The following is an 8,600-nucleotide window of genomic DNA, read 5'->3' as shown; positions in this document are numbered from 1 at the left end:
TTTTGGATTTCTTGGCCTCTAGCCATTTCTCAGAGTCAGATCTCTGCATTACATCCATGTAGGTGATCGGATCCTCATCATTTTTATCAAATTCGACAGGATCACCATCCCGAACCAAGAAACCATAGTATCTGTCCGGTTGACGTGGTACTCTACCAGATCGCCTTAAGGGTACAGGAACAATGGGCTCCGGATCTGATCTAACCAAATTTGGTTCAGGTTCAGCTACTTGTGTCGGTGTTTCCACCTGTCGAACTTCCTCAAGTTCAACCTTAGAGGCAACAGTCCCTTCACCAAGGAACTCCTTTTCCAAAAAGATTGTCTTAAGGCTGACAAACACCTTTTGCTCATCAGCTTGGTAGAAATAATACCCTTTGGTCTCTTTTGGGTACCCTATGAAATAACACTTGTTAGACCTAGGTCCAAGCTTGTCCGTAATTAAACGTTTAACATAAGTCGAATACCTCCAAATCCTAAGGTGCGAGAGTACTGGCTTACGTTCTATCCATATCTCATATGCCGTTTTGGTTACAGACTTACTCGAAACCCTATTTAGAAGGTAACAAGCCGATTTCCAAAGGGAGATCGGCAGACCAGCAAACCCCATCATGGATCGAACCATGTCCAACAAGGTCCGATTCCTCCTTTCAGATACACCATTATGCTGTGGTGTTTCAGGAGGTGTCCACTGAGAAAGAATCTCATTCTCCCCAAGATATGTCAGAAACTCATTAGAAAGGTATTCACCTCCTCGATCAGATCGAAGAGTTTTAATACACTTTTCAGTTTATTTTTCTACCTCATTTCGGAATAGTTTGAACATTTCAAACGACTCCAACTTATGCTTCATTAAGTAAACATACCCATACCTCGATAGGTCATCTGTGAAGGTTATGAAGTAGAAATATCCACCTCTTGCACTTGAACTCATAGGTCCACATACATTAGAATGTATCAGACCCAAGAGTTCACTGGCTCACTCACCTTTTTCAGTAAAAGGTGATTTGGTCATCTTCCCAAGAAAATAGGACTCACAGGTTGGAAGTGATTCACAATTACCAACTTCAAGAATTTCTTCTTGAGCCAACCTATTTATCCTGTTCTTATTGATATGACCTAGCCTACAGTGCCAAAGGTAGACTTCTAACACATTATTCATTCTAGGGCATTTACCGGAGGTTTGAACCACATTAACAGGCTGTGATAGTAAGTAAATTCTATTATTTAGTTGTCCAACAAATATTGTAACACCATTCAAAATAATTTTGTAAATATTTTTTTTATTAAAAATTCATAACTGTACATGGTCAAAAGGCCTACAGAGATAATATTTAATAAAAAAGTTGAACAATAGTGACATTCACTCAGAATTATATTGCGAGAATTGATTACAAGGTTCATGATTCCTAAAGCTAGAATTGGAACTTTGCTTCCATCTCCAACGTTCAGAAACCTCTCGCCTTCATCAAATCTCCTACTGACCTGCAGACCCTGCATCGAATTACAGATATGATAAGGGCTTCCGGTATCCAATACCCAGGCAGTAGTATCACAAATGAAAAAATTGTAAGGTGTTATCATATAATTACCTTGCTTCTTCTTCGGCCTGTTCGGATCCAGTGAGGCAATGTATAGAGGACAGTTCCTCTTTCAGTGCCCCTGCTTCTTACAAAAGAAGCACTCCACCTGGCTCTGATCGGGCTTACACTTCTTGGTCTGACCCTGTGCAGACGTCCCAGCATGCGACTGCACCTTCTTATTCTTCTTCTTTTTGTTCTTCTTTCCTTTCTTAAAGGATCAACGTCCAGAAGAAGACCCTCCCACAACATTCACTAACTCCTTATGGAGCTGGTGGTCCTTCTCAAAGTTTTGCACCAACCCCAACAAGCCGTGGTAGTTCACTACAGACTTTGTCATCTGAAAATGAGTAAGAAAGGGGAGGAAGGACTTGGGCAAAGAATTAAGGATCGCATCCTTAGCGAGCTGCTCATGCAAGGAAAAGCTCAGTTTACTTAGGCGCTCAATCATTTCGATCATGTACAGTACATGATCGGTAACTGAGGCCCCATCCCTCATCCGAGCATTGAAAATGGCACAACTAGTTTTGTGCCTTTCAACATCGTCAGGCGTGCCAAAGGAGTCATTCAACATTTGAAGCATCTCCTGTGGCTAGGCGTTCTCAAACCTATGGCTGAACTCATCATTCATTGCCGCCAGCATTATGCACCGAATGGTGGTGCGGTCGTTGAGCCACTTCTGGTAAGTATCTCGGACCACCCCTCTAGCGTTCGAGGCTGACTCCTCAGGTGCCAGATCCGTTACTACATAAAGGATCCACTCATGCTCAAGGATGATTTTTAATTTTCAATACCAGCCATCGAAATTAGGTTCCATGAGCTTGTCATTATCTAATAATGATCGGAGCGACAGGGTAGTGGCCATAGCTGCATAAAAAAAAACCAGACCTTTATTAGTATATAAATTATTAATACTAAAGACTTGGACTTTAGTCTAAAGTTTCTCCCAGTATTTTTACAAACTGGTAGCCTCAACCTCCAATTCGAGGAATTACTTTAATTCCTTAGTGGGTACAAGAATCCACACAGACCACACACGAGCCCAACTTTGGTTGGTCAACGCATGTGCATCTATGGGTAGGTTCATAACCAGTTGTTTCTCTAAACAACTTCTAGTAATTAATTTTGCCCCAGAACCTAATCAGTAGCTTTGGCCTCCACTGAAAAGATCTGGTTAGGTCCAACCATTAACATGACTTGATTTGGTGAATCGGACCAATAAATGATCAGGTCTGACTTTGGCCAGTCAACCTGACCACCATCAGAAAGACTCAACCAAATTATCATACTATGAATGATAATTCCATTAGTCAATAAGCACCAGAAATTTGGGCCTCCAATGATTATTAAACTAATGGACTCATTATCACTCACTTAATGGGAGGCTATGACTTAGTTATCACTATAACTTAATCATTTTAGAGACCTAATAATTTTTGAGGATTTTTATGAAAGGATAAAAGAGAAGAAATTAATCAGCTAATTTTAATCCTCCCACTGACTTCACCAAGTCAGATTAAAAAAGATTTAATTAAAGCCGGCATTAGGAGCACCTAAATTAGTCACACTGATTTACCTAATGACATGGGTGAGCCCTAATCACCAAGTGATCTAATCAAAACCTAACTCACCAGATTGGCCAGGTAAGTGAGATCAGTGGTGAGGATAAGCCATTAACTCATCAGAGATCGAATCAATGCGAGTAGCTCCCACTTAAAAATCACTGGTCAGACTGCCGTACTTACCTTAGACACCAACCGGTTCATTAGTTTTAATTTGATCAACTTAGTAAATAGGGTTTCATCGCGCAGTCATGAATTAAGTCCATCTTGGTCTAGTTAAAGATATGAACCCATTCAACTACAACTATTGGAGTTGAGTCTAGAGTGTCTTTAACCTAATCTAATTCAACTTTTGATTAAATTTGACCAATTACTCTAATTTAGTCCATTTCTTTAAGCTAACCTTAGGTCTAACCTAATTATGGACCTAATCTATCTAACCCATTGACCCATAAGTTTATGCAATTGTCTTAGGTCTTAATTCACAATTCTAGACCAACTAGACAACACTTAATTCTTTTAATTAAGTATTTGGACTGATGGGTCAGAGTTTGGCATTTTAAAAATAATTTTCAAATTTGAAAGGTTTTATTTTCTGTTCACCAAATGTGTTGACTCATTTCACAAATGGATCAGCACATTTCATAAACAGCAATTCTATTGCTAATTACATAACAGAAAATAACTCAATCAAAATAAATCATGAATATTCTTTTAGATCTAATCTAATACATTCATGATAAATTTCATAATTGAACCTTTACAATTAAGTCCTTTCGCTGCTTCATTTGCATGGGATATAATTGCAGCGGCACTCCTACCGCCATAGGAGAACCCCATCGAATGGGAGGAGAAGGCCTTTAAACCCTACTTTTCTCCTATGACCGGATGACCATGGCAACCAACCCAATTAGACTACTTGCTACTTGGATCAAGTATATCTAAATATACCAATTTCAAAATTTAAATTTCAAATTTCATATTTCAAATTTTGAATTTCAAATTTCAAATAAATTTCAAATTTTAAATTTTTAAATTTCAAATTTTGAATTTTAAATTTTGAATTTCAAATTTAAAATTTCAAACAAATTTCAAATTTTTAAATTTTGAATTTTGATTTTCAAATTTCAAAATTCAAATTTTAAATTTTGATTTTCAAATTTTTGAATTTTAAATTTCGAACAACTTTCAAAATTCAAATTTTAAATTTTAAATTTTAAATTTAAACTTTTAGATTACAACTTAATCTACGCAAGCAAATATATATCATATTTTAGAATCTTGCTCTGATATCATTTAAAATGAATTTTAGTATAGAGGTAAAATGATAATTTTAAAACTTTTTTAAAATTACTATTTTATAGTAAAAATTATTAATTAATCTAATTAATTAATATAAATTAATCCTACAAAAAGATCTAAATATGATATATATAGCATGCATTTAAATTTGAAATTTTGAATTCTACAGTAAACCTTTTACTTGTTGGGAAATGTGTCCCAAAAAGGCAATCGTCAAACTGTTGACGGTTGAGCAACCAAGTATTGTAATTGATTTATTAATAAATAAAATATATTTGGTATTTTCATCATAAGCTTTCATCTTCTAAAGAACTCCATTGTTATGATGAAGTCCTTAGGACTATTTAGATTTGATAAAGAGAAGATTTATTGATTAGTCTTTAAAACAGTTCACGACCAAATGATAGGCTGTTAATAAGGACAACAGCTTCTATCGAGCATAGGTCGCTGTAGGCCATATGGGTTGGTTGTCCTCTTAACCAAAGAGTGTGGAGACACTGGTATGGCATACAGGTGAGTTGTATTGGTACATCATCATTGAACGTGACCAACTCCAGAATATTCTGCTGTCGAGAATGTCTCTGATGGGATATAGGTATAAGTATCCCTTATACCGGAGATCGCCTTAGTGACTTGCAAGCAACTCACTGTGCTTTGGTACTAGACTAACTGAATTTCTAATTCAGGGATGGAAGAATTTTGGGTACAGTCAAGTACTTGCGAAGTCAGAGTGTGATCGAGATGAGATTGACCACTCCAAGAGTTGGAGAAGAATGAGTCGCTGTATTTTAATTTAGCAAAATCTTGACCAAGGTAATCCATCAAATGGATTTGATATTTTGAAATACAATGTGGACAACCTGATCAGAGTTGACAGTTGAACTCTGAGGTGTCCTATGATCATTTTGGTCAAGGGGATAAATTATATGAAAACTATATCCGCATGGGTTCTAAGGATGTTGTTCTACACATTCGACCTATCCGGTCGTCGGGTATCATTGCTAGATGGTCACTTTGATTGGTACAGAAATTTATTCCTGTGCTACCGACTTAGGTTCGAACCTATGAGGTCACACACATTAGAGTTCATGATCCGATCAGATGGTTGATCAACGATTAAGAATCGTTCTAGGGTTAAATGATCAATACGATTGACATTTAACCCAGTGCAAGTGTTACAGGAGGATCGATTAGCAATTTGATTACTAATTGGCTTAATTTGATTAAGCCAATGGACTGAGATTAAGTCTAATTAAATATGATTTAATTAGATTTGATTTGAGCTTGATTGAATCAAGTCCAATTGGTTTATTGGATAAGCCAAGTGTAAGGAAAAACTAGTCCTAGTTCAACTAGGACTTGGGTCAATCTAATTTCTAATTTGATTAAAAAATTAAATCAGATTTAAATCTAATTTAATCTGATTAAATTAGGTTCTTAATTGGGTTAAGACCTATTTTAATTAGGTTGATCTAATTTTGGTTTGATTTGGTTTGAGAAATCAAATTAAAACAAGTCATAAGATAGAATCCTAGTAAGACTAGGATTTCACCTTGCACCACATAAGCCTTCCCCATGCCCTCTCTCTCATTCAACGCCAATCTCCTCTTATTTTGTGTGACAAAAGTCCTCTCCCAGGTCTCTCCCATGTTCACAAAAGGTTTCTTCTCTTCTTTCTTACATGGATGGTGGTTTGGATCAAATCAAAGAGGAATAAGTTTGGATTTTGAATTCTATGAGATAGAGTTTTAGAAATCCAAAACTCTTTCAATTTTGTACCGAATTTATCCAAATTTTTTTCAAAATTTTTGTGACTTTTAGGGTACACATTGTGCACCCTTTGCTGGTGATCCATGCATGAAAATAAGGAGGAGGTGCTCAAGAGTTGGACGTCCCTTATCTTGCCATGTTTGGATAAGCTTTGACTAGGTATTTGACCTAGACAAGGACTCTATCATATCTCTCTGTATAAAACGAGTTTCTTCATGAAATTTTTGGAGAAGACAGAGATTTGAGAGATCTTTGAGCCATCCAAAAATTAGAGAGAAAGACCTTTGGGTCGTGGAGATATAATAGACACAAATTAGGATGTCTAGAGAGAAAAATGAGAAGAAGAAGAGGATCTTCTTCTAGGGTTGTTTGTTTTCATATCTTTCCTCCCTCCATCTTGAGTTTCCTGAGAGTGTCTCAGATCTGAAACTCCTCCTCCTACTTTTCATCTTTGGAAGAGTCCAAATCAAGAAGAAGGAGGCACCTGACTAACCATCAAAGAAGGATCAGCGCAGTACTAGCATACTGTGCTGATTTCCTGAAGCAGAACTTCTGATCGAGATTCGTGGGCTCGTGTGGACGACTCCTAGAGGCCGGACGCATGTGCGGCTTGCAACATCATCCTCAAACCCGGATCAGCAAGGTTAGAACATCTAACTTGCAAGATAATAGATCTGATCTATTATTTAATACATATATTAGATGTAGTATAGAAACATGTTGATATGATCAACATATAGTTCATGCTATATTTATATATTTTAATTTCTGATTTAATGCTATGTAATAATCATGTAATAGGATCTTAGATCTAGATATTCTCTGATTTTAAAAAATAAATTTTGATTTATTTTAGTCTTCCGCTGTATGATCTTGAAAAAGTTTCAAGATCTAACATTGAAACCCTAGATCCGGTTCCTACAATTGGTATTAGAGCCTAGGTTCTTTATTACATGATTATTTATACATGCTTAGATTATTTTTTAAATTAGATCTAATTTATGATCTGATTATTAAATCTGAAATTAAAATTTTAGATCAATCACGAACTGCAAGGTTGTCTTACTGTAAGGTTTACCCCTTACAATGCAAAGGTTGTCCTAGTTTGTGTAGATCTATCTTTAATCATAAATTTGTTAGATATGATCTAGATTAAATTTATGATTTATTAGATTTAAAAGATATTTAAATCTAAAATAAAATCTCTTTGTTAATAATTTTTGTGCAAAAAAATTATTTAAAATTGAAATTATTTCAATTACATGAACCTGTTTAGATTATATCTAAAGTAGTTTCATGTTTATTTCACTTGTATCTTGATTATGAATCAAACATGCAATATGGTTGGTAGAATCATATTGTAAAATTATTTTATAAATATAAAAATTATTTTTTGAAAAGCCGAACCCAACCCTCAACCCAAAACTTAATTAAGAATTAAGAAGTTGTTTGATTAGGTTCTAGGATTGTGAATTGAAGAACCTAAGACACAAACCATAACACATTGGGTTAATGGGTTAGTAGGAATTAGGTCCATTAATTGGGTTAGACCTATAGTTAGATTAAAGATAGACTTAATTAGAGAATTGACTAAATCTAATCAATTGTTGTCTTAGATTAGGTCAAGGATTCTCTAGATCAATTATAATAGTTGTAGTTGGTCAAGTCCATGTCTTTAACGAGAACCAAATAGACTTGATTCTTGGCTAAGCAGTCTAGCACGAACTGTTAGGTTGATCTAATCAAACTAATTAAACCAGTTGGTGTCTAAGGTAAACCAGACCGGTGGTTTTTAATTGGGAGCCCGCTTACCTGGCCATTTCTGATGGTGTCTAAAGCAAACTTTAGCAGACCCTCCCACTGATCAAACTTACCTGGCCTCTTGGTGAAATTATGTTTTGATCGGATCACTTGACTATTCGAGCTGACCCATGTCAGCTAGGTAAATCAGTGTGACTGATTTAGATGCTCCTAGACCAGCCCTTTTAATGGTCTCCCTTAAGCTGACTTGGTGAAGCCAGTGGGAGGATCATGATAAGCTGGTTCATCTGACCTCATCCTCTATATTATTTAAATCCTCTAAAATTATTAGGTCCTTAAAATGACAAAGTTACGGAGATAACTGAGTCATAGCCTCCCATTAAGGTGTTTGATAATGAGTCCATTAACTCAATAATCATTGCAGACCCAAAGGCCTGGTACTTGTTGACTAATGAAATTATCACTCATCATATGATGACTTGAAAGTGTCTCTCTAATGGTGGTTAGATGAGCCAACCAAAGTTGGACTTAATCATTCATTGGTTTGATACACCAAGTATGATCATGTTAATGGTTGGACCTAACCGGATCCTTACAGTGGAGGCCAAAGCCTACTGATTAGGTTTCT

The sequence above is a fragment of the Elaeis guineensis genome, chromosome 8, assembly GCF_000442705.2.
Source record: "Elaeis guineensis isolate ETL-2024a chromosome 8, EG11, whole genome shotgun sequence".
In the NCBI taxonomy this organism is placed as follows: domain Eukaryota; kingdom Viridiplantae; phylum Streptophyta; class Magnoliopsida; order Arecales; family Arecaceae; genus Elaeis; species Elaeis guineensis.
The sequence above is the reverse complement of the archived record's forward strand: the minus strand, read 5'-3'. Positions refer to the sequence as shown.